The sequence below is a fragment of the Pan troglodytes genome, chromosome 5, assembly GCF_028858775.2.
Source record: "Pan troglodytes isolate AG18354 chromosome 5, NHGRI_mPanTro3-v2.0_pri, whole genome shotgun sequence".
In the NCBI taxonomy this organism is placed as follows: domain Eukaryota; kingdom Metazoa; phylum Chordata; class Mammalia; order Primates; family Hominidae; genus Pan; species Pan troglodytes.
This window is the reverse complement of record NC_072403.2, coordinates 106,197,327-106,221,342: the sequence shown is the minus strand read 5'-3', so window position 1 is coordinate 106,221,342 and position 24,016 is coordinate 106,197,327. Positions and strand designations below refer to the sequence as shown.

At 35.4% G+C, this 24,016-nt stretch overlaps 1 long non-coding RNA gene across 1 annotated transcript in view; it reads right to left on the bottom strand.

Moving 5' to 3' along the window:
• Positions 1-6,174: 6,174 nt before the first annotated feature.
• Positions 6,175-24,016, bottom strand: part of LOC129144302 (uncharacterized) — a 30,842-nt gene continuing 13,000 nt past the window's right edge. The window contains exon 2 of the long non-coding RNA XR_008548604.2: positions 6,175-6,409. This is a non-coding gene — a long non-coding RNA (uncharacterized LOC129144302). The remainder of the gene's footprint in view (positions 6,410-24,016) is intronic.

Genomic DNA, 24,016 nt, shown 5'->3' with positions numbered 1-24,016 from the left:
ATCAATAACAAAGCCGTAGTGACAACCGTGATAACACGACAGTTTAGTAAGTGCATACCATGTGCCAGATATTCCAAAAGGGTTAGCTCATTTTTTTCTTCAATACAACTCTTTTTGGGGTAAAAATAATTATTCCCAGTTCACGTGTGAAATGAAAACTCTAAGATTAGCTTGACAGAGATGTTTGAAGGTATTACATAGGTCACCCAGAAACTTGCCTCTTTTAAGTATTTGATTAAAAGAATCCAATGGTGATATTCTGAGTATCTCTATTATCATCATATCATGCCATGGATTATCAGTGTTCCTTTTACTCCTGGAAATGCAACATTAATGCTTTTAAATCTAATTAGACTAGGGAACCAATTGCAGAAACCCCAGAGCCAATTTAGAAAATGGGTTTTTAAGATTTTGTTCTTTAAGAACCACTTTTGATTGTCAGGATGAATGAGCAGCCTAAGAACCACTTTTGGTACCAAAATCTGTATCAGTCAGAGTTCTCCAAAGAAACAGAACCAATAGGATGTATGTATGGAGAGAAAGAGAGAGAGAGATTGAACTGAATTTATTTTTAAGGAATGGGCTCACATAATTGTGGGGGCTGGCAAGTCCAAAATCTGCAGCATGTGCTGGTAGGCTAGCAGGCTGGAGCTTCAGGGAAAAGATGATGTTGCAGCTCAACTTCCAAGGCAATCTGGAGGTATAATTCCACTTTCATCAGGAACCTTTGTCTTTTTTTCTGAAAACATTCAACTTATTAGATGGCACCCACCACATTCTGGAGTATAAATGGCTTTACTTCAAAGCTACAATCTAAATGTTAATTTCATTTAACAAATACCTTCACAGCAACTTTAGGCCAGTGTTTGTCCAAATATCTGAGTTCTGTGACCTAGCCAAGCTGACACATAAAATTAAGCAACACAGGTAGCAGAGCTCAGTTGTGATGGGCCTCCAGAGAAATATCCTCAGAAGGCTTTCAGAATTACCTACCTGAGGGGATAGGAAGCTAGGGCATTCACTCATTAGCCACATCCTCATCCCATTGGTTGAAGTTTACCCTCAGGGGCACTAGACACCCTGTACTTCCCAGCTGTATTTTCATGCTGGACTCAATGACTTTCTATGGCATTGGAGAAGTTCCTGTATAAACTTTATAAAAATCCAGGTGTGGCTGAGTTTGCAGTGTGCTGTCCACAGCAGCTGCAGCTGAAATCATGGCAGGCAGAGAAGATGTGTGGACCAGAGTTCCAAGTCTATATTTTTAGCCCTGCCCACATTTGCACCTGTAATTTTAATAGGCTAATAATTATCTCGGACATAACATACCCTGATTAACAACAAATTATTTATTTTTCCCACCTGCTGGTCTTCTAGCATTTTCCTTCTCATCAAATGATGCCAACACTCACCAAATTGCTCAGCCTTTAAAGGTGGGAGTGACCCCAATTCTACTCTTTCCTTTGTACTTGCATGTTCTCTTCACTTTACCAGCAATATGCATCCTAAAACCGGATATTTTCCCCATTTCAGCTGCTATCATCCTACTTCCAGTCACTGTCAATTCTTGTTGAACAAACCACAATAGGCTGCAAAATGAGAGTTTCAAGATATAAATCATATCTTGCCATTCCCACGCTCAAAAGATGCCAAGGTCTTTCCATCGCAAGTATAGTAAATCCCAAATTGTGTACATGATCTGAGTCCTTTCTGACCCTTCATCACCATCTCCTATTTCTTTCAGCTTCATTTGTTGAATTCCCATCATATTTCATTCCAATATCTGCTCAAAATTCACTTTCTCAGCAAGCCTCCCCAGGAACTCCTTATCTGAAATTGGATACCTTTTCTTTGCCTCCGATTATCATACTTCATGCTTCACACTGTTTCACTTAGTTTCACATATTTATCAATACCTGAAATTAGATGCATTTATGTCTGTTCTTTTCCCCATTAAAATGTAGGTATACTCAGGGCAAAATTTTACCTTATTCTTGTCTTTATTATCTATGCCTAAAAATGAGAATTGCATACAATTGCAGTAAATTTCAATATATATGTGCAGTAATGATTAAAAGGAAAATTTAAATATTATAGCCTATTTATATATGACATAATTATAGTAAAAATAGATTCATTCAAAAAATATAGTGGATATATTTGCAAAAAAAGCAAAATAATTGGAGTATGTAATTACCTTAATCACTTCTGACAACATATGTACAATATTAAAATTTACTAGTAAAGCTATTCTTAATTTATACAGAATTTCAACTTATAATGTCTTTTCACCTAAATTTTATCACTTGATGGTTTAAACACTTTCATACGGGTAAAGAGCCACAATACTATTCAGACATGTATTTTTGTTTATATTGGTTTTATAATTGAAAAAATATGGTTACAGAATTTTGGCACATATTTTTTTCTGCATTTTAAAGTAAAAAATATATGTAATTACTCCTCGTTGTTTTAACAGTTCTTTTCTTAGCAGAATTACTTTTCATTCTCAATATGAATTCTTTCTATGCAAGTATTTGGCGTCTTAGACTACACGCAATTCAGCCTCAATTAATCTGTGTTTAATATATTGAGTGAAATGAAAATAGAGAACACTGAAATCTGTAGTAGATTCTGTGCCAGAATTATTATATTAAAGTATCTCAAAAGTAACTCATACTGAGACTAAACAAACTAAAATCAAAAAGCATTTCTCTGACATTAACAATACAAAATTATCCCTTGAATTTATAGCTTATAATTTGACATTCTCAATAGGAAAAACAATACTATTTTGAATGTTTAAACCTAAAGCTTAAGAAAAATAAAGCTGTTTGCTTTATATTAACCTTAATCTTTTGGGTATTAAAACAGGCATTATTACTATATTGATAACTGGTCCATGGTTTGTACACAATACTTGTAGGATGCATGAATAAATGAGTTGGAAAGTAAAGATCTTTAGTCTTTTGCCTTGTGAGTGGTCCAAATGCCAACTCTTTCTTTCCTGCCAACTTGAATTTTGGTGAAGTAACTTGAGGAGTAAGACAGAGTTCTAAAAATTGTCTTAAATGGCAAATTTTAAACTTTCCCTTTAGAATTTCAGAGACTCTTCTAATGCAGTCTTCTTAGTGTCATGTGGACCTAATGGCCTATATATGTCTATTTTTTATATAAAATCTTCTCATTAGCCTTAATAACATAATATTAGAGAGATTCATATAAATTCCTCTTACACTTACAGAACTTGTCAATAAATGTCTCCTCGTTTTTAACAAGATTTTAAAAATCCATTCTTCTTTCATGTTTAGTTTTTTGTTTTGTTTTGTTTTGTTTTTTCTCCCTCTCTGTCCCCTAACTCATCAACATTTTGCCACCACTACCACTTAGGTATGCAATCTGAGTAAGATATCAGTGAGTTAAGATATTGCAAAGAATCACATTTTCAAATGCCACACCTCATTTCAGACACATACCAAGTATGATTTCTGTTATCAATCCAGGTCTTTTTTGCCTAACTTGGTTTCAGGTTCCATTTGACCATTAAGTGTTTCAATGTTATGCTATTTTCCTCTAGGCATCATCATTTTCTCAAGTTTCATTTCTTTCTACTTTTTTCAAACCAAGGAGTGAAACTGATAGTTTTGAACACCCCTAGATGCTATCTTCAGCTCCACGGTGTAGCATCATCACCATCCTACATCTGCACAACACCATCCTGCACAAATCTGCCACTCCATATGTCGCATCGTGCAAGGAGATTACAATGGCTTGAATTTGGAACACACTCAGAGATTCCCTGGAGACATTCCACAGGAAAAAAATACTGCTGAATCCAACATTTAAATCTTTGCCTAGAGCTACCCCACTCCAAAGAGAAATATAATGAGGATGAAAACACAAGCCCCCAAATTCAATTGCCACATTTATTTTCCCTCTTTTGAGGAGTGTCTCCTCTTCTCCTTGTTGTGGTTTCTTTTTGTTGATACTGGCAGTTGCCAGATGGGCTTTATTTTTAAATTTAAATACTTTATTTTATGGCAGTGTTGTCCATTGCGTCTTATTCAATGCCAGCTTTTATTCCTTTAAAACACAAATGTTTGGCACATCCTTACATTAAGGATTAGAGACAAGAAACTTACATGGGGGAAATAAGAAAAGCATACATTTCTATCACCCTAAAATTGAGAGAAACTTGAGCATAGAATGATTATTCAAGGGAACCTTTGAAACTAGCTATGCTTTTATTTCCATCACAACCAGCGGATAAACTGCTCACAGTATGTGGGCAACTAGTGAAATCTAAAAGGTAAGCTATAAAAAAGAGGCTCAACAATGCAGAGAACAGAGATATCTCAAAAACAAGGCTGATATGTCCCAGCACCCATACTGCTGCCTTATCAGCACATGATTAATTGGCAGAAACTATGACAGGCGTAAGGATATTGACATTTAGAAGGTCATTTACTCATAACAAAAATATTATTCAACTTGCAAATATAAACAAATAATCTATTGTGTAGAAATACTTTTTTTCTTATATGAGTATATGGATAACCTAATGTTTATTGATAATGATGTAGTTTATTGTTTGATGTATATAATTTTCAATAATGTTATTTAAATCTAAGTTGGTGGACCAGTTAATTTAAATATTATATATATATACATATATATGTAATATTCTGATAAATAAAGACCAGTTCCTTTGTGTATGCAAACTATTATCTGAGTTTCAGCTAGAATCCTGGTGTGAGTAAACTAGCCTCTCATCATATCCTTCTGGTACTGAAAATTCTTCCTTTTAAAAATCTATTTATCCACTCATCGTCAGTACAAACACACTTGAATTCTGTCTCTCATCTTCATTTAGAGTACAGTTACCTGACAATTTCAACATTCAGGATATATTTCACAAGGAAAAGAGAGTCATTGGCCTCTAAGCTATAATATAAACATAATAAATCTCCACACTAAAGATTGTGTAGTCTTTTGCAAATACTTTCACCTTTGTCCTCACCCACTCCTCCCCAAAATATTCTCTCTGCCTGGAGATTAATTTTTCTCCTTTTAGAACTCAACAAAAGTGCTTCTCTGACTCACAGAAGCAAACTGAGTTGCTCCCTCCTCTGCCTTGCCATTTCTTGTCTATTATACCTTTTATCTTCAGTATGTATTTCTTTTTAATTATACTAAAGTACAAGCATTAATGGTCAGAAGAAAAGTATTTATATTTGCCAAAATAATTATCTACTGCATAGAAAGAGCTCAATAATAATTAATTAAGTAGTTAGTGCATATAATGAATTAAAAAGTATCAGGTTCATACTTAGAGATTATTGACCTTTTCACAGTTCTATCATATTGGATTTTATAAACAGATAAGAGAAAAAATATGTGATGCTTTTAGACAAGAGGTAGAGTTTGGGGAATTATTAAGTAGAGATGCAATGGTAATATATTTTTTTAAATGACAGTGGTCATTGTGAGACAGGAATATCAAAGGCAAAAAGTGAATAAAAAATAAATTACAGGCTATTGCGATGGAATATGATCACTGAAGTTCAAAATTACAGTCCATAATCATCAAGCATATTAATGCAGTGAAGTGGGCAAGAAAGAGGACAACAGACAGACATTTGACTACTTTGTTCTGTCATTTTTGTATATAACAAATTCTGAAAAAAACCATCATTTCTATGAACACTATGGTGTTTGGAATTTTTGAGTGAGAAATATGACAATGAATTGTGGTGTTACAAAAGTAAAGTTGTCTTGGTAATATATGAATCACATGGGAGAAGTACTATACAATGGCCAAAGACTATTTCTCTAGGAAGATAAGTGTTTTTTTATTGTTTTTGTTTTTGTTTTGTTTTGCTGTTTGCTTTTAAGGCACAATAGTACAAGAAATATTGTTCTAGAATTGTTGTGCATTGAATACAGAAGAGTCACTGTTCATGTTTAAAATTTCAGCAAGACTTTGTTGTTCTATTCAGTTCACCTTTATAGGCATCAGGTTATGGAGCACTTCAGACAATATAGGAAGATTGAGAAGGAGGCAGGAACCTGATAAGATAGGTTGAATCTTGAAGTAACCAGCAACTTAATTAACTGAAGAAGATAGTTAACTAAGAAAAAAAAAAAAAAAAAAAAAAAGCAGGCTGCTCCTACCCAGAAACACTCTCAGGATTGTTGGACAGTGTCACTAAGTGATTTTCTTTGTCTTCCTCTTGCTTATTCTCTGGTTTTTTCAAAACCAAGAGAAAAATGGCTGAGTTGAAGATGGTGTTTGCAACACAATCTGGAGAGTTATTGACATACAAACCACTCCCTCTGTGTAGACTTGCTCTAAAAGAGATGCTCACTCATGATCTAGCCACTGCCACTGAACCAGCAAGGTCTATGCCTGAAAGAGCAGAGCAGAATTTCTTCGGTTAAAAAAAAAAAACTGTCATTAGAGTTCAATAATATTTTATAATTTAGTGTTATATTGATCCATAATAGTTTCCTTAGTTCAAAGATCAGTCTTGCATTAACAAAATGAAAAGAAAAACTCCTTTCACCATTTGCCCTCATGACCACTGGCTGCCATTTTCCTCAATCTCTAATTATTTTATAGTTAATAAAAGAGTTCTCTCTAAAACTTTTGCTTGCGGCTCAGGGTCTGAACTCATGCTGCTGATTATACTACTTAACCTGAAAAGAGGAAAAGCTTAATTATACTCTATAAGCACTTCTAAAATTATTTTATTAAATAGGTGGCTAACCAAAATCTATTTCTTTGAGAAAAAAAAAGTGAAAGAAAATTGACTTGAATTTTGAATAACAAGAGAAGTTTAGTGCATATAAATATATTTTTAAATGGAAGGATGACTAAATATTGACTATTACAGATGTGAAACATAATTAGACATGCTCTCTTTTTCAATACAAATTTAAGTAAAATATATTAGAATAACACATGATTCACTTTGAAAACAACTTTTGCATGAAGGAATGCTTTTAGATTTTATCCTAAATTAACAAGTGGATGGCCATCTTTTTTTTGTTTGTTTGTTTGAGATGGAGTCTCGCTCTGTCGCCCAGGCTGGAGTGCAGTGGCGCTATCTCGGCTCACTGCAAGCTCCGCATCCTGGGTTCACACCATTCTCCTGCCTCAGCCTCCCGAGTAGCTAGGATTATAGGCGCCCACCACCACACCCGGCTATTTTGTTGTATTTTTAGTAAAGACGGGGTTCACCGTGTTAGCCAGGATGGTCTCGATCTCCCAACCTCATGATCCACCCGCCTCGGCCTCCCAAAGTGCTGGGATTACAGGCGTGAGCCACCACGCCTGACCAGGGATGGACATCTTTATATACCAGCTAGAGTAATTATAAGAAGCACAATAAGGTAAGAGTCAGCAGTAAATGAACACAAATTTGCAGAAAAACTTACCTATTGTAGCTACATCTTTAATTAACAAAAATACCTACAACTACATTTTAATAAGCACAGTTTTACTAACAATATGTATCTTCAATTTTGCACAGAAACATACTTCATTATAAAACTATAGAAGAAAACCTCAGTGTTGTATAGAAAGCCTTTTGCTCCTTTGAGTAAATTGATGGAGAAAGAAATATGTCTTCATGGAGCTGATAGGATATAAGATAAGTTAACTTAAATATAGCTGACATTCAGTTTTCACTAACTTTCTCCCTTATCTCTACAAATAAACTAGGCCTGGTGCAGTAGTTCCCACCTGTAATCTCAGCACTTCCAGAGGCCAAGACAGACAAACTGCTTGAGTCAAGGAGTTTGAAACCAGTCTTGGCAACATGGTGAAACCCTGCCTTTACAAAAAATACAAAAACTTAGCTGGCATGGTGGTGTGCCAGGTACTCAGGAGGCTGACACGGGAGGATAGCTTGAGCCAAGGAGGCAGAGGCTTCAGTGAGCCAAGATTGAGCCACTGCACTCTAGCCTCGGTGACAGAGTGAGACCCTGTCTCAAAAATAAAAAATATATATATATAAACTAACTGCTCTGCATTCTCAAAAATTCTTTTGTCAACAGTGCATTTACTTCAAATTTGTTTTTTTTTTTAATCAAATACCTGAAAATACGTTACTACTCAAGGGTCAACTAAAAATTTAACCTAGGCTATATCAAGCTATTTTTGTATATAGCAATTTTACTCCATTGACCTGAGAGTCAAAACAGAAAATTTAATGTAACATATTTAAATATTACGTCAATATTTATGTATTTATTTCATTTAGAAATGATTCTCCCTCTTACAGATAATGACAAGGTAAAGAAAGTGGTAATTTGTGCAATCCCCCTTTATCCTTACCTCTCCTTGGCTCTCAGACCATCTCCTACTACACTTCTGCACTGTGTCAGCTACTCCATTCTTAAGTAAGAAAGCCCTCTCCATTGCCTCCTGGTACCATGTGTCTTTTTTTTTCTTTTTTCTGGGAGGCAGAGTCTCGCTCTGTTGCCCAGGCTGGAGTGCAGTGCCATGATCTCGGCTCACTGCAATCTCTGCCTCCCAGGCTCAAGCGATTCTCCTGCCTCAGCCTCCTGAGTAGCTGGGACTACAGGCGTGTGCCACCACGCTCAGCTAATTTTTGATTTTTAGTAGAGATGGGGTTTCACAATGTTGGCCAGAATGGTCTCAATCTCCTGACCTCGTGAGCCGCCTGCCTTGGCCTCCAAAATTGCTAAGATTACAGGTGTGAGCCACTGTGCCCAGCCAGTACCATGTGCCTTTAACAGCTTGTAATACAGTGTCTACATACCCTACACTTCAAGTAGCCTATGAGCACCATGATGACACATGCATTTTACTAACATTTGCATCCTCACTGCAAATGGAGTTAAGAACACATCACAGGATTTCTATTCTTTTAATGTAGTATGAACATTTTGAATGAATCAAGCAATGTGATTAGTATTTTATCTTTCCTAGGTAACACAAACAATGTTTTTAAAATATCTTTTACTTGGAGGGACTCTTTAATGAAATAAAGGCAAAGAGTTACATGTATCAAGGCAGAACATTTCAAAAGACGTTTTCCCACAATATTAGATCAAATTCCTGCAAATCAAATTACTTAGATATCAATTTCTTGGTAACTATTTATAGTTCCTGCATTTTCCCTAGTAATCAATTGATAAGAGATAGCTAACTATTAACTGAAGTGTCAGGATAGAGGAGATAAAGAGAGGTATACACTGTTCAATTTGATATTTTAAGTATATAAATTTTTTGTTTATCTAATAGCATGCAAATATTTCCAAGTTGCTACTACAAGAGATATTTTTAAAAAGGTAAGTTGTGTAACATTTAAAAATTCTCTGCTAACATAGAATAAATTAAAAACCCCTAAAAGTAGTACAGAAATACTACATATTTCAACTTGTAATCTAAAATATATACAAGTAAAATTATTAAAGGTGCAACTATTCAAATTATAACAGATTAGATGAAATCCTATACTTACAGGTTGTATTAGTCAGGGTTCTCTAGAGGGACAGAACTAATGGAATAGATGCATCTATCTATCTATCTATCTATCTATCTATCTATCTATCTATCTATCTCTCTATATCCACCTATAAAGCAGAGTTTATTTAGTGTTATCTAACAAGATCACAAGGTCCCACAACAGACCCTCTGCAGGTTGAGGAGCAAGGAGAGCTAGTCCAAGTTCCAAAAGTGAAGAACTTTGAGTCTGGTGTTTGAAGGCAGGAAGCATCCAGCACAGGAGAAAGATGTAGGCTGGGAGGCTAGACCAGTCTCTCTTTCACATTTTTCTGCCTGCTTGTATTTTAGCCTTGCTGACAGCTGATTAGATTGTGTCCACTCAGATTAAGGGTGGGTCTGCCTTTCCCAGTCCATTGATTCAAATGTTAATCTCCTTTAGCAACACCCTCAGGGCCACACCCAGGATCAATACTTTGTATCCTTCAATCCTATCAAGTTGACACTCAGTATTGACCATCACATAGGTATATACTAGAAAAAGCGAGAGAGAGAGTAAATGCCTCAACTTCCACATCTATCTTTGCATGGCCTGGGCAGGATGGCTATAAAGCCTCCCTTACTCTTTGCAGTGTGCATTTTAGGTGTGTGAACAGTGTCCTCCAGTGTGTGTGATGAGCAGCTGCTGGAAGGCTGTAGCGTGCTGAGACAGACCAATGGCATCCCAGGTGTAGGGACTTGGCCATCTGGCTTCCCACTATGTTTGCAGATTTGTGGTCATCTTGAGATAAGTGTAACATTTCTCCTTTTATAGCACATACATAAAAAAAATCAGTCTTTCAAGGTTATTCTGATCAGATTTGTGTCAACCAAACATCAGAGTGCTTAGGGATTTGACAGTAGTGAAGGTTGTTACATAGTTTCTTATTTCTTACATAAGAAAAAGGATCATTACTAGCTCCCATATGAAATATAGCAGTAACATTAAAAAGTTGCATTTCAACCCATCAATAATTTGCCTCAATTTCTTTATTTTGAAATGTGAAAATTATTTTCAAGAATGTAGCAAATTTCACAAAATCATCAACATGGATGATCCATTACCTCAAATTATCCAATAACAGACAGAACATTTATATGTGTCACTGTGAAGAAGAAAAATGTCAGACATTGACGAATCCTGTCTACACGCTCTTAGATAAATGTATAGGTCAAAGGAAATACCCTTCTCAATACCAGGGTGGGTATTGTTAAAGAAGATTCAAAGATATTTTTGTCCATCTGTTCTTGTCCACCCACCCACACCTCTTCTCCCCTCTCTCATTTGTGCACTCTTCTGAATACTATGGTTCCATAGATCATTCTTTTATTATTATGGCAAATGATGCCTGCACATTATTTAATCCAATTTGAAAAAAAAAATTGAATTCAAAGTTAGAATATCTGAATGCAATCTCATAAGCACAGTTATTTTTTTTTTTTTGCTTCATAAAGGGAAGTTTCCTTGACTGTAGTAAAATGTAGATGTTGAAATATATGCACATCATGTAGCCTCAAGCTCCCAGACTTGTGAGTGCCACTCCCCTCTCTAACACTTGTCCAGCAGAGGTTCACCCAGTAAGTGTCCTTCCTACCTGTATGCAGGGAGTCCATGCTTTTTTTCACCCATTCTTCCTCTCCTCTCCCCTCCCCTCCCCTGCCTTGTCTTTTCCTCTCCTCCCCTCCCCTCTCCTCCCCCTCCCTTCTCCTCTCCTTCCGTCTTCTTCCTGATGTTGTTGCACAGGCACATCTATTGACTATTGCTGAAAATCCCAAGAGAATTCTTCTTCCTCACATGGATTATCACTTCTGTGGATTGCTGCTCCAGGCCTCTCTTATAACCACCACATGGCAATTAGTCGACTAATTTAGGTCCCACTCTTATAATTAAAACTACAGCAGTTATTTCCCTGCAGTATACCTTGGTCTCCCTGATACACACACAACTTTTTTTTTTTTTTAAGCGATAGGTTCCCACTCTGTCATCCAGGCTAGAGTGCAGTGGTGCCATTATATAATATAATATTGGTGCCATATATAATATTATATATATATATATATAAAATATTATATATATATATATATATATATATATTATAACCTCAAACTCCTGGGCTTAAATGATTCTCCTACCTCAGCCTCCCTAATAGTTGGGACTACAGGCATGCACCACTTGGACAATTTAAAAATATATATATTAGAGATAAGATCTTCCCATATTGCCCAGCCTTATTTCAAACTCCTGGCCTCAAGCAATCCTCCACCTTTGATCTCCTAAAGCGCTGGGATTGCAGGCATGAGCTGCTGAGTCTGGCCCAGTGTTTTAAAGAGTATATTAACATAAAAAATGCATTTCCAATGTATATTCAGTATTTTAAAGTCAACTTTATTATAATTTTGTTGATAGTTACCTGCATCATTTTAAATCGTGAATACACACACACCATACACACATTATATACTAAAGTCTATGATTCATTTCACTTTTCTCATAATTTATAATTAAAATGATCAGTGTATTTACACAAAAGGAAGATGTTCACATCATTTTCTTTGGTAAATGGGAATTTATTTTGTTTGAATTAGTGCTTGAATATCTAACCATATTGTTTAGGGAACTCTGGGGATTTTACGCTTACTTCTTCAAATAAAAATTGATCAAGGTTGAATATCAAAGGAAATATAGAAAACAATTTAAATATGTTTGGTCTAGAAGCTTCAAAAGTATACAGTAGTAGGTGAGACTTCTAGTTAGAATTTAGTGTGGATTTCTAGGTGTTTGGCACTATGTAACTACATGAGCAATAATTGGCCCAAAATTTATAGAGTTCTATTAGGAATATCAACTGATAAATGTTGTAGTAAAATGAAATGTAACCATTTATTTATTGTATTCAATAAATATATTAAGTCCTATATATTGAATATATTTATTAATTCTACAATTTAATATCTGCTTATGTTTTCCTATCTAGTCAATGTTACTTTTGGTTTGCTTTCTTCTATGTTTTTCTTTTTAATGTAAGATCTAAGTATATATTTATTATAGAGTGATAAAAGCTCATGTAAATTGTTATTTCCAGCTATAATACATAAATATTTAAGTATAATTGGTGCTTGAAAATTTTCAAAGTAAAATGGAATTTTGAATCAAATAACTTTATAATTCAGTTTGTTTGTAATCCTTATCATAATTGAGCATAAATTTTTCTTTGTCCTCTGAGTCAGCCAATGGGATTTGACTCTTTCACACTGTGGTTTGAAAAGGATTTCTATCTTACAGTATCTAAAGATGAAACTATTAACATTATTTATTAAATAATGGTATTTAATACATGTATGGTATTTTATACATGTATGTATGGTATTTTATACATGCATGGGGTAATGGTATTTTATACATGTATTTTATACATGTATGGGGTAATTATCATTAGTAATTATGCAATCATTCCCATAATCAAATAGGAACAAGGTTAGTAGGATTACATTTAAATGTAATTCATTATATATGAAAACTCAATAAGCAAGAACTGAATTTGTTAAATGTGCCATTATTGAAAGAGAACACATTGAAAATTGAGCAGTAGAACCATCAGTTGATTCTTTTTCTTTTTCTGTTTTTTTTTTTTTTTTTTTTTTTTGCTTTTTGTGTCATCAACAATTATATATATTATTTGGGTGTACATCAATATTTTTGGTGATAAATATCTGTAGAAAATCTATGTGATAATAAATAAGCACTCCTCTTGTTACTTGTATACATTTAACTTGTTAACATTGTTAAGACAATTCCATTTAGAAAACGCAAATAATAGGTCTTTCAACTTGCTTTGCAAACAATCTCTAACCTGAATTGCTTTAAAGTATTTCAGTTTTTGGGTTAAAAATTATTGAGACTGCCATTAATATTCTCTCTGGTAGAAATAGTCACAGGATTTTTTTCTATTTTCTTCAAATACAGTCAGCTGTGGCTTCCTTCAAGCCTGCTAACCAACCCTGCATAGAGGAGCTATGTCTGACTAAGTTGTAAGAGAAATGATACTGCAATCACCCCTGGTATTCCATGTGTAAAAACAGCCTTAGGCTCTTCTCCTAATACATGCTGTTAACACTTGTATATTGCTATTACATGAGATAATGGAATTTTTTTTAAGAAAAAAAAAAAAGCTAGAGAGTTTTACCCATTAAAATCCTATTAGGGAAATTACAAAAGTTCTTTTGTACCCAGGGCTGGCCATAGGCAAAATCCTGAAGTTGGCACTTGTTCCGGGCCCTGTGCAGCGTTCTAGTCTTAATATCTGTGGAACCAATATGTAAGGTACAAAATAATAAGGGCTTAAGATGCTATCTCACCCAATAGTCCCAGTATTTTTATAAAAAACTAACAAGGCAAAATATTTGATGATTTTTTGTGTGTATTGGCAAATAGCATCACTTCCCACTCAATTGCCCAGTATATGTGACACAATTTGAATCTATGTCCCCACCAAATCTCATGTCAAACTGTAGTCCCCAAGGTTGTAGGTGGTGCCTGGTGGGAGGTGGTTGGATCATGGGGGTGGATTTCTCATAAATGGTTTAGCGCCATTCCTTTGGTGCTGTTCTCATGGTAGTAAGTTCTCAGGAGATCTGGTTTTTGAAAGGGTGTAGCACCTCCCTCCTCACTTGTGCTCTTCCTCCTAGTCCCACCATGTGAGATGTCTTGCTCCCTCTTGCCTTCTGCCATGATTGGAATCTTCCTGAGACCTCCTAAAAAGCAGATGCTGCCATGCTTCTGTGAAAGGAAAATAAATCTGGGGACTCCAAAATCACTCAGCTAAAGGGAATATTCAGGCTGGGAACTGTTTAGGGCAAACCTGCCTCCCATTCCAATCAAACTCATCCCTCTGCTCACTGAGATAAATGCATATCTAATTGCCCCCTTTGGAGAGACTAATCAGAAACTCAAAAAAGCAACAATTTGTCTTTCATCTATCTATGACCTGGAAGGCCCCCTCCCAAATTTGAGTTGTTCTGCCTTTGCTTTGAGCTGTCCCACCTCTCTGGACCCAATGAATGTTCAACTAACATATTTTGATTGATGTCTCATGTCTTCCTAAAATGTATAAAACCAGACTGTGTTTGGAGCACCTTGGATAGATGTCCTCAGGACCTCCTGAGGCTGTGTCATGGGTGTACATCCTTAACTTTGGCAAAATAAACTTCCTAAATTGACTGAGACCTGTCTCAGGTATTCAGTATTTACACTCCCTGTACAGACAGCAGAGCCATGTGTCAATTAAACCTATTTTCTTATAAATTACCCAATATCAGGTATTTATTTATAGTAATGTGAGAATGGACTAATGCAGAATATTGGAACCAAGGAGTGGGGCATTGCTATAAGGAGACCTGAAAATGTGGAAGTACCTTTGGAATTGGGTACTGGGCAGTGGTTGGAAGAGTCTTGAGGGCTCAAAAGAAAAGAGAAAGATCAAGAAAAGTTTGGAACTTCTTAGAGACCAACTAGGTAATTATGAACAAAATGCTGGTAGTGATATGAATAGTGAAGGCCAGGCTAATGAGGTCTCAGTTGGAAATAAGGAACTTTTTCGGAACTTTAGTGAAGGTCACATTTTTTTTAATGCCTTAGCAAAGAACTGGGGTGCATTGTGCCCTGCCCTCAGGATCTGTGGAATATTAAACTTGAGAGTGATAATTTAGGGTATCTGGCAGAAGAAATATCTAAGTAGCAGAGCTTTCAAGATGTTGCCTGACTGCTTCTAACAACCTATCTCATATGCATGAGCAAAGAAATGACCTAAAGTTGTAAATGATATTTAAAGCGGAGCCAGAGCACAAAAGTTTGGAAAATTTGCAGCCTGGCAATGTTGTAGAAAAGAAAAGCCCACTTTCAAAGGAGGAATTCAAAAAACATGCAGAAATTTTCCTAAGTAAAAAGAAGCCAAGTGCTGACAGCCAAGACAATAGGGGAAAAGGCCTAAGAGGCACTTCAGAGAACTTCGTGGCAGCCCCTCCCATCACAGGCGCAGAGGCGTAGGAGGAAAGAATGGATTCATGAGCCAGGCCCAGAGCCCTGCAGCCCTGCACAGCCCCAGGATACTGCTCCTTTCATCCCAGTCACTCCAGCTCCAGCTCTGGGTCAAAGGGGGCCCAGGTACAGCTCACATCACTGCTTTATAAGGTGTGAGCTTTAAGCCTTGGCAGCTTCCATGTGGTGTTAAACCTGCAAGTGCACAGAGTATAAGAACTGAGGTTTGAGAGCCTCTGCCAAAATTTCAGAAGGCTGCTTCAGGTGTGTTGCCCTCATGGAGAAATTCTATTAGGGCAGTGCAGAGTGGACATGTGGGGTTGGTGCCCCCATATAGAGTACCCACTGGGGCACTGCCTAGTAGGACTATGAGAAGAGGGCCACCATCCTCCAGACCCAGAATGGTAGATGCACTGACAGCTGGAAAAGCCACAGGCACTCAATGCCAGCGTCTGAGAGCAGCCATGGTGGCCCAACCCACCAAAGTCACAGGGGTGGAGCTGCCCAAGCCCTAGGGAACCCACCTGCCATATCAGTATGCCCTGGATGATGTGGGGCATGGTGTTAAAGGAGATTATTTTGGAGCTTTAGGATTTAATGACTGTCCTGCTGGGTTTTGGATTTACATTGGGCCTGTGGCTGCTTTCTTTTGGCCAGTTTATTTTCGCCTTTCAGAATAATAGTACTTACCCATTGCCAGTATCCCAATTGTATATTGGAAGTAACTAACCTGATTTTTTTTTTAATTTACAGGCTCGTAGGTGGAAGGGACTTGCCTTGTCTGTAATGAGACTTTGAACTTCAGACTTTTGAGTTAATGCTACAGTGAGTTAAGACTTTTGGAATAAGTGGGAAAGCATTATTTTATTTTGAAATGTGAGAAGGACATGAGATTTGGGGGAGCCAAGGGTGGAATAATATAATTTGGATCTGTGATCACACCAAAGCTAATGTCAAACTGTAGTCCCCAATGTTGGAAGTGGGACCTGATGGGAGGTGGTTGGATCATGGGGGTAGATTTCTCACGAATGGTTTAGCATTATCCCTTTGGAGCTGTTCTCATGATGGTGAGTGAGTTCTTGTGACATACGCTGTTTGTGAAACCCCATCTCTACCAAAAATACAAAAATATTAGCCAGGCGTGGTGGCCAGTGCCTGCAGTTCCAGCTACTCAGGAGGCTGAGGCAGGATAATGGCATGAACCTGGGAGGCGGAGCTTGCAGTGAGCAAAGATTGTGCCACTGCACTCCAGCCTGGGCAACAGAGTGAGACTCTGTCTCAAAAAAAAAAAAAAAAAAATTGTGCAGCACTTTCCCCGTTGCTCTCTTTCTTGCCCCTGTTGCTGCCTTGTGAGACACCTTGCTTCCCCTTTGCCTTCTGCCATGATTGGAATCTTCTTGAGGCCTCCCCAGAAAAAAATGCTACCATGCTTCCTGTATAGCCTGCACAATCATGAGCTAATTAAACCTATTCTTTTAAATAACCCAGTTTCAGCTATTTTTTATAGCAATTTGAGAATGAACTAATACAACATATTTGGACTTTTTTGACACTTCATCTTCACGATCATATGCAGCTGTTATCAAGTCCCGTTGATTCTCCATCCTAATGATGTCTTATGTTTCCCCTTCTCTTTTTCACACACTAATAGTGCTTTATTTCATACGGTCATAATATCTCATGAAACTATTATAATACCCACCCACACAATCTCTACCTCTAGGCTTCTACTCCAATCTGTCTTCTACAGTTCCTCCATAGTTGCATCTCTAAAGTACAAATATGACCAAATTGCTTGTATTTAAATTTCATTCATTAGCTTTTTACATCTTCACATTTTTTTTTTAATCTGGCCTATTTTCCCCCTACATTGACAACTCAGCTCTATGGAAACACTAGATGTGCACATACAACAGATTATTTTATCTCGTCTTTTTTTCTAGTTGTTTTTATTTAATTACTTGTTTGTTTTTTGTTATTTTCTGTGCTTGGAATTTCCTGTTCCTAACTCTCTTTGCCAGTCTGGATTGAAACAATTCAAATATATTATAATCTGCAGACTCTGCAGTGAGTGAATACTTACTATTCTTTGAATCACCAACACTTGTTTCTAACACATTGAATGAACAAATAGATGGATGAGATAAAACCAAAGGAAAGTATTTCAAACAGTGCCCAGGTGGTGAGGACCTTACATGGCCAGGTGTTGCCATACTGCAGTGAGTAATGTTGTAATCAATAGCAGTACATTTTCAGAAGAAAAAAAAATCTGTGCAGGTCACATGTTAATATGTTTCTAAATGACTAATCGGTTGAAAAATGTTCTTTACTTCTCTTTTTAGTACAGATATTTTGATTTTGAATCTGTATTTCATGGGATAGCTGAGTAGTTCAGTACATTTTAAGTTTACTTGTTTTCAAGTTGGATAGACGCTGAAGGCTCCAGTTTTCCTTCTACTTTCAGGACTAGGGCAACATAGGAAAAACTGACACAGATAAAGAAGGGAGAGATTTGTGAATGAGTTTCATAAAAGTAGTTAGGGAGGGATAGGGGTTGAATGAGAGATAGGAGTGTCTGTTAAAGGTCCACTAACCCAAATTATAAGTACAAAACCCTAAGCATTTATCAAATAATTTAATACAAGTGTTTTATTTATTTAATTCCATGACTAGGTTTCCTTTGCTCTGATAAAATGATTAATTCTTTGTGCCAATCTTATTTGACAAGATTCAAGAATACATTTCATATGATATTTTCTTTCCACTGTGTTTTGTTTTTTCATTAATAAGATGACATGTGGTTTTTAAATCAAGAAAACTTAAAAGCATAAAAATTAATGTAATCTTCTCTACTGCTGCGAGACAGATTCAATTATTCTACCACTCTTTACACTTTATTTTCACATGAATTTGGACAGCTATCTTGCAGTGTTAAATGTGATCAGGTAGATTTATGCCTCTCTTTGTCCTTTGTGGACTCTATGAGAAAGAATATAATATCTCATCTATTTTACTACCCTAAACTCTACCCTAATCTTGCATGGGTAGAGAAAAATTCTAGCATGCATGACTTAGGGAGAAATTATGTCAAGGGAGAATTGGGGAAGATCAGACATTTAGAAAGACGCTAGTTTCGGAAGACCTCTAATGGTTTTATCCTGGTCTTGCCCTACCACAGCTTCTGCTCATATCTTTTTCAAATATCCTTAACAACCAACAGTATCTTAAAAATTGTTGAAAGGGTGTAAATTTTGAAGAAAGAACTCTAGCGTATCAACTGTATCATTTACTGTCTTTCTCCTGTCCTCATGTGCTTCTTTGGTAAGCACATTTGGTAAGCATTTGCTTAGTAAGTGATGCTCTTATTTATGAATCATTCCATTAATTGGCTGAAACCTGGTGATCTTGAACACAATTATCTGCATCTGAACAAGAGCAGCTAAGCTTCCTTTGACTAGAGTCTTCTAATTAGATAGTAAGAATATACCTGTACTTTTACATCATAAATCAAGTTTCCAGCAATGTTTTTACATTTCCTGGTATAAATTCACTTTCCACTTCTCCAGACAACTAAACTCACAACTTCTTTACTCTCTCCAAAGGTCATCATATTAATTTTCTTTAAACCCAAACACCAAACTTGACATGGTCAGCTCATATGATTGAATCATACACCTTATTGAAAAAATTAGAAGTAATTGGTCCAATTTTCTTATTTTCCCAAGACTACCTCTGTAAATCCTTTACTGTTTATACCTATATTTTCTGTGCTTCTAACTATTTCAATAAAAGAAATTTCTGGTCTTGCATCGGAGTTAAGCCCCTTGATTTGCACTCTAAATTTCATCCTCTATAATCTACTCTGGAATATTTTCTTCTACATTGTCCAGTTCTCCCACTCCATTAAAATACTTCCACTATTGCTGATATAAAAACAACAAAAAATACTTAAATACATTAAGGTCTTAAAACGAACACTGATATTCTCTGCTCCCCTCTTTTAAAAAGTGACTAAAGTCCATATCTCCATTTTCTCATTTGCTTATTTATTCATTCTTACTTTCCATTTTTTACTCCAGTAAAACTCTGTATATTTTCTGGCCACACTTGAATATGAGCTCTATAAAGGCAGGACTTATATATATCTTGTTCACAATTCAAATTCAAGGTGTGGAGAGTGCCAAGCCCATAGTAAATATTTGCAATATTTGTCAATTGAATCCATGAGTTCATGCATGCACCAAGACTGTTTTAACCAAAATTAAACAATATTTATTGAATATTCTGTTAAAGAATGCTAATACATGGTATAAAACTAACACATACTGAAAAATGAAATTTGGAAAATACTGAAAAGTATGAAGGGTAATTTTTTAAAAGCATATACATTCTATTACAATAGGGTGATTACAGTCAACAATAACTAATTGTATGTTTAAAAATAATGGAATGTTTGTAACACAAACATATGATAAATGCTTGAGATGGTGGATATCCCATTTACCCTGATGTAGTTATTATGCATTGTTTGTTTGTGTCAAAATATCTCATACACTCTACAAATATATACACCTACTATGTACCTGTAACTTTTTTAAAAAAGAAATTATCTTGGTTAATATTTTAGGTTTTCATTTCATTATTTCTGTATTTATTGCATATATTTTAATATCTTATGATCACTTAACATTATAGATTAAGCATTCATTCTTCCTAGCAATGCTTGATGAACATAATTTTAATGATTACATTATAATTCATTTATGGATGTGTTATAATTCAATATTTCCTTATTGGTAGATATTTAATTACGTTCAATGTTTTACTATTTATCATAATGGACATATCCTTCATGTTTTAGTTATGTTCTTAACACAGACAGCAAGAATTAGAATCACTGAGTAAAAAGACACAGAGGGTAAAATATCTTGAAACATATTATTGAACTACTTTCACAATGTTTATAGCCGTTTCTATTCTCATAATCCCCCCATGAAAATGACATGTATAAAACCCTCACCAGCTTTGTGAGAGTTTCTGTAAATACTATTCATTCTATAAATACTGATCTGATGGTTAAATTGGTATCTCATAATCTTTCAATCAGTGTTTCAGCAATTACTTCTAATACTGCAATAGTTTCTATATTCACCAGTACTTTTGTTTTACTTTTCAGGCAGCTCTTATTCTTTGTCCTTTTATGTGGCAATGCTTAACTTTTCAGTAAGTTTGAATGATGTCTTTAATTGTAAGGGTATCAAACTTTGTCATATTTGTTTTATTATTTTCCAGTGTGCTGTTTGCATTTAATTATGTGCATTGGCATACAGGTTATTTTACATTTGAAGTTTACAATCAAATTTTACTTCTTTTTCTAAAATTACTATCAGGTTAAAAAGTACTCATAAATTCAGAAATTTCATAAATTCATTTCTATTCTAGATTTTAAAAATTTGTTTAATTGCAATTATTTAAATTTTAAGTCAAGTTAATTTCAATTGAGCTATTTAGGCATTAGAAATTTAGAAATTTCATCAACCTAATGTGTGCAAATATGCAATGATTGTTCCTTGACCCCTAGTTTTTAGGAGATCAATTTGATTATTCAAAAATGACTTTTTAATTCAAAATTTTCTCTGTTTGTAAAATACATGAGAGGTCTGCAATATGAGAGATAATTTTCCATGTAATGAAAAGAAATACTATTTTGGGAGAAGGAGCTACCTGTAAACAGTCTAGCACAGCATAAGGGTCTTGCCCTGCACTCTGCTTTTATAGCTCTCCATAATTCTACAATTTGTCCTTTCTTTTTATTTTGGAATTCACAGATTTTCTCAAAGCCTTTTTCCGTAGCAGCAAGACCATGTTTAGTTGAATGGACGAAAGGTGACCAGAAGACAAAGAAATAGTATAGGGAAAGTAGAAGCTGTTTGTGTGCCTATGTATTTGTAAATGTCCCAGTGGGGTTACTATAGCCAAGCAGTTAACAGATGGTTCAGATTTATCTCTAGTTTATTTATTGATGAATTTTCAATGACAATTTATATACTTATTTGGTAAGGAATTGACTATTAAGTTGACAGAGAAAGAAAGCTTCAAAACAATTTGAAATTAGCATGCTATCTGTAGTTCAAAAATGAAATGAATTATTGTGAATTTTATTAAGTGAGCCAGAGAATGTGACTAATCCATCCTCTAATTATGACAAACCCAGTGAACAGAGGAATCAATGCTTCCTTTACTGCAATGAGAGAGTCTTACATTTCCTACTATTGCACGAAGTGAATTCCAATATTGCAGAAAGTGAATTCCAACAAAATTATCTTTCTCTTAATAGACTCAACTAAGGGCTGATTTTTTTCATTGTCCTCATTGCATACACCTGCTACGGAAATCTAATATACTAAATAACATTTGTCTTTTTTCCTGTTGCTTTCAGTTGGACCCCATACTTTTGCATTTAACTCAGAAGACTCAAATATATGTGGTGTTTTACATTCAGCATAGTTTAATAATATCTAGAGATGATTAGCAGAAAATTTTAATCATCCATTTTTTTTGGTTTGACCTAATTTCTTATGAAGTCAGTGCTTTGTCTTGCATTTCCTTTTCGCTGGATATTCTGTATGCAGTTAACTTTTAATTTAAGAGGAAGGAACATTTTTAGACATATTTTATATGGTAGCAATGTGGATATAGTTATGAGAGCTTTACAGTCATTCTTTACACTACATTGTTAACGACCCCTTTCAACTCACAAAACACAACATTTTCCCCTGATATATGTTTATTTTTCTTTCTCATTTCCAAATCTCTCAATCATGAATTGAAAGCATTAATATCTCCCTAGAACAGATGCCCCTGAAGTCCCCTTGCAAACATAAAAATTTCCCTGAAAGTGAAGAGGGTAGATATAAGAAAGGCAGTGTGTTCAAACCTGTGGCATCCATTGTATCCTGTTTTTCTCTCCTCATATGAAAAAATTTATTCTCTTTAAAAAATTTCCTCCATAGTGATTATTTCTAAGTTTAGTCAAATTAAGCTGTTGTTTTAAACTCTGTATTTTTCAAAACTAGTACTTATTCAAGACAGTTTAATTTTTAATCCATCAGCAGCTTTGCCTATATGATGAAGAACATCCTTAAACGGTATTCAGTCATAGGACTTTATGGTTGCCAAGTATTTAAGATGAGATGGGGAGAAGAGGAAAAGAAAAAAAAAAAGAAGAAAAAAACCCAAAACTCATCTCCCACTCTTTGTACATTGGCTCTGTGCTGAGGCTTCCCTTCACCAATTAGCCAGGCCATTCACAACTCTGTCTTCACCCTCACTTTTTGCCTGGACCGCTCTTAGAGATCACTCAGAGGTGAAATTCTGGGTCTTCTCGGCTTTTCTCTGAGTAAGCTTCCTGTCCTGGGCATGAATGTGGCTTTCTAAACACTCCAATAAACGCTGGCACTTTTTAATGCCCTAAGTTCCAAAAGAAACTCTCCTCTGCTTTTCCTCACAGACTTCTAGTCTTTTATATGCCCTGAGGACCTACTCAAGCTGCTATGGGTTAGTCAGTCACCTTGTAATGTTTTTTAGGAATGCCTGCAGCTTTTTCTCCTCAAGTAGGTTCCTAGTTAGGGAAAACAATGACCGATCATGCATCAGCTTACGCCCCAGACAGATAAGAAGAGACAAACAATTCTTTATCGATGAAGCTTTCTCTCCCCTCTCCAAAACCAGGGCCCAGGGGCCCAGGCTGGGAAACTCTACCAGATTCAGAATAGCTGCAGTGCTGGGGAGGGGGTGGCACAAGAACAAATAAAGCATCATAAAGCTTTCCTACTGTTTTTAAGTTGCCTTTTCTTTGATTCAGCATTTGTTTTCTTGTTGACAACCTTTGACTGTTTTCCAGACTTTTGACAAAGTTGGTTCTGACAGTTTTTGCTTGATTTTTTTTAAGCTTCTGTTTTCAACCAAACTAAAATGAAATCAGGCAAAAAGCAGCAAGATACTGGTGCTTATTCAGGATCTTGTCTATTCTTATAGTCAGATATGAATTACTCTGTCTTAACTAGAAGTAAAAGCCAGAAATTTTTATGTTTAAAACGTTTATGCTTTTTTACGCAGTAACCTTCTAGGAAATTATTTGCAGAAAATAATCAGAAATTTTCATGATGCTATCTACTCAGTTTTATTTACCAGAGTTAATATAATGTTGATATTTTCCACACTATTAATGATTTAATACTAATAAGTTCAAGTGACTGTATAGAAGACGTTAATCAAAGGAATCATCATTTTGGCCTAATAACTTAGAAACAGAGATACAGATATAGATTTATCTATAAGAATTAGATTATTTTAAATTATTTTACAACATGAACAACATTATATTAAATATAAATTTAAAAATGGTAATAAGCAGTATAATCCAATGTTGTTAAAATATTAGTGTGTATTTATATGCATAAAATTTG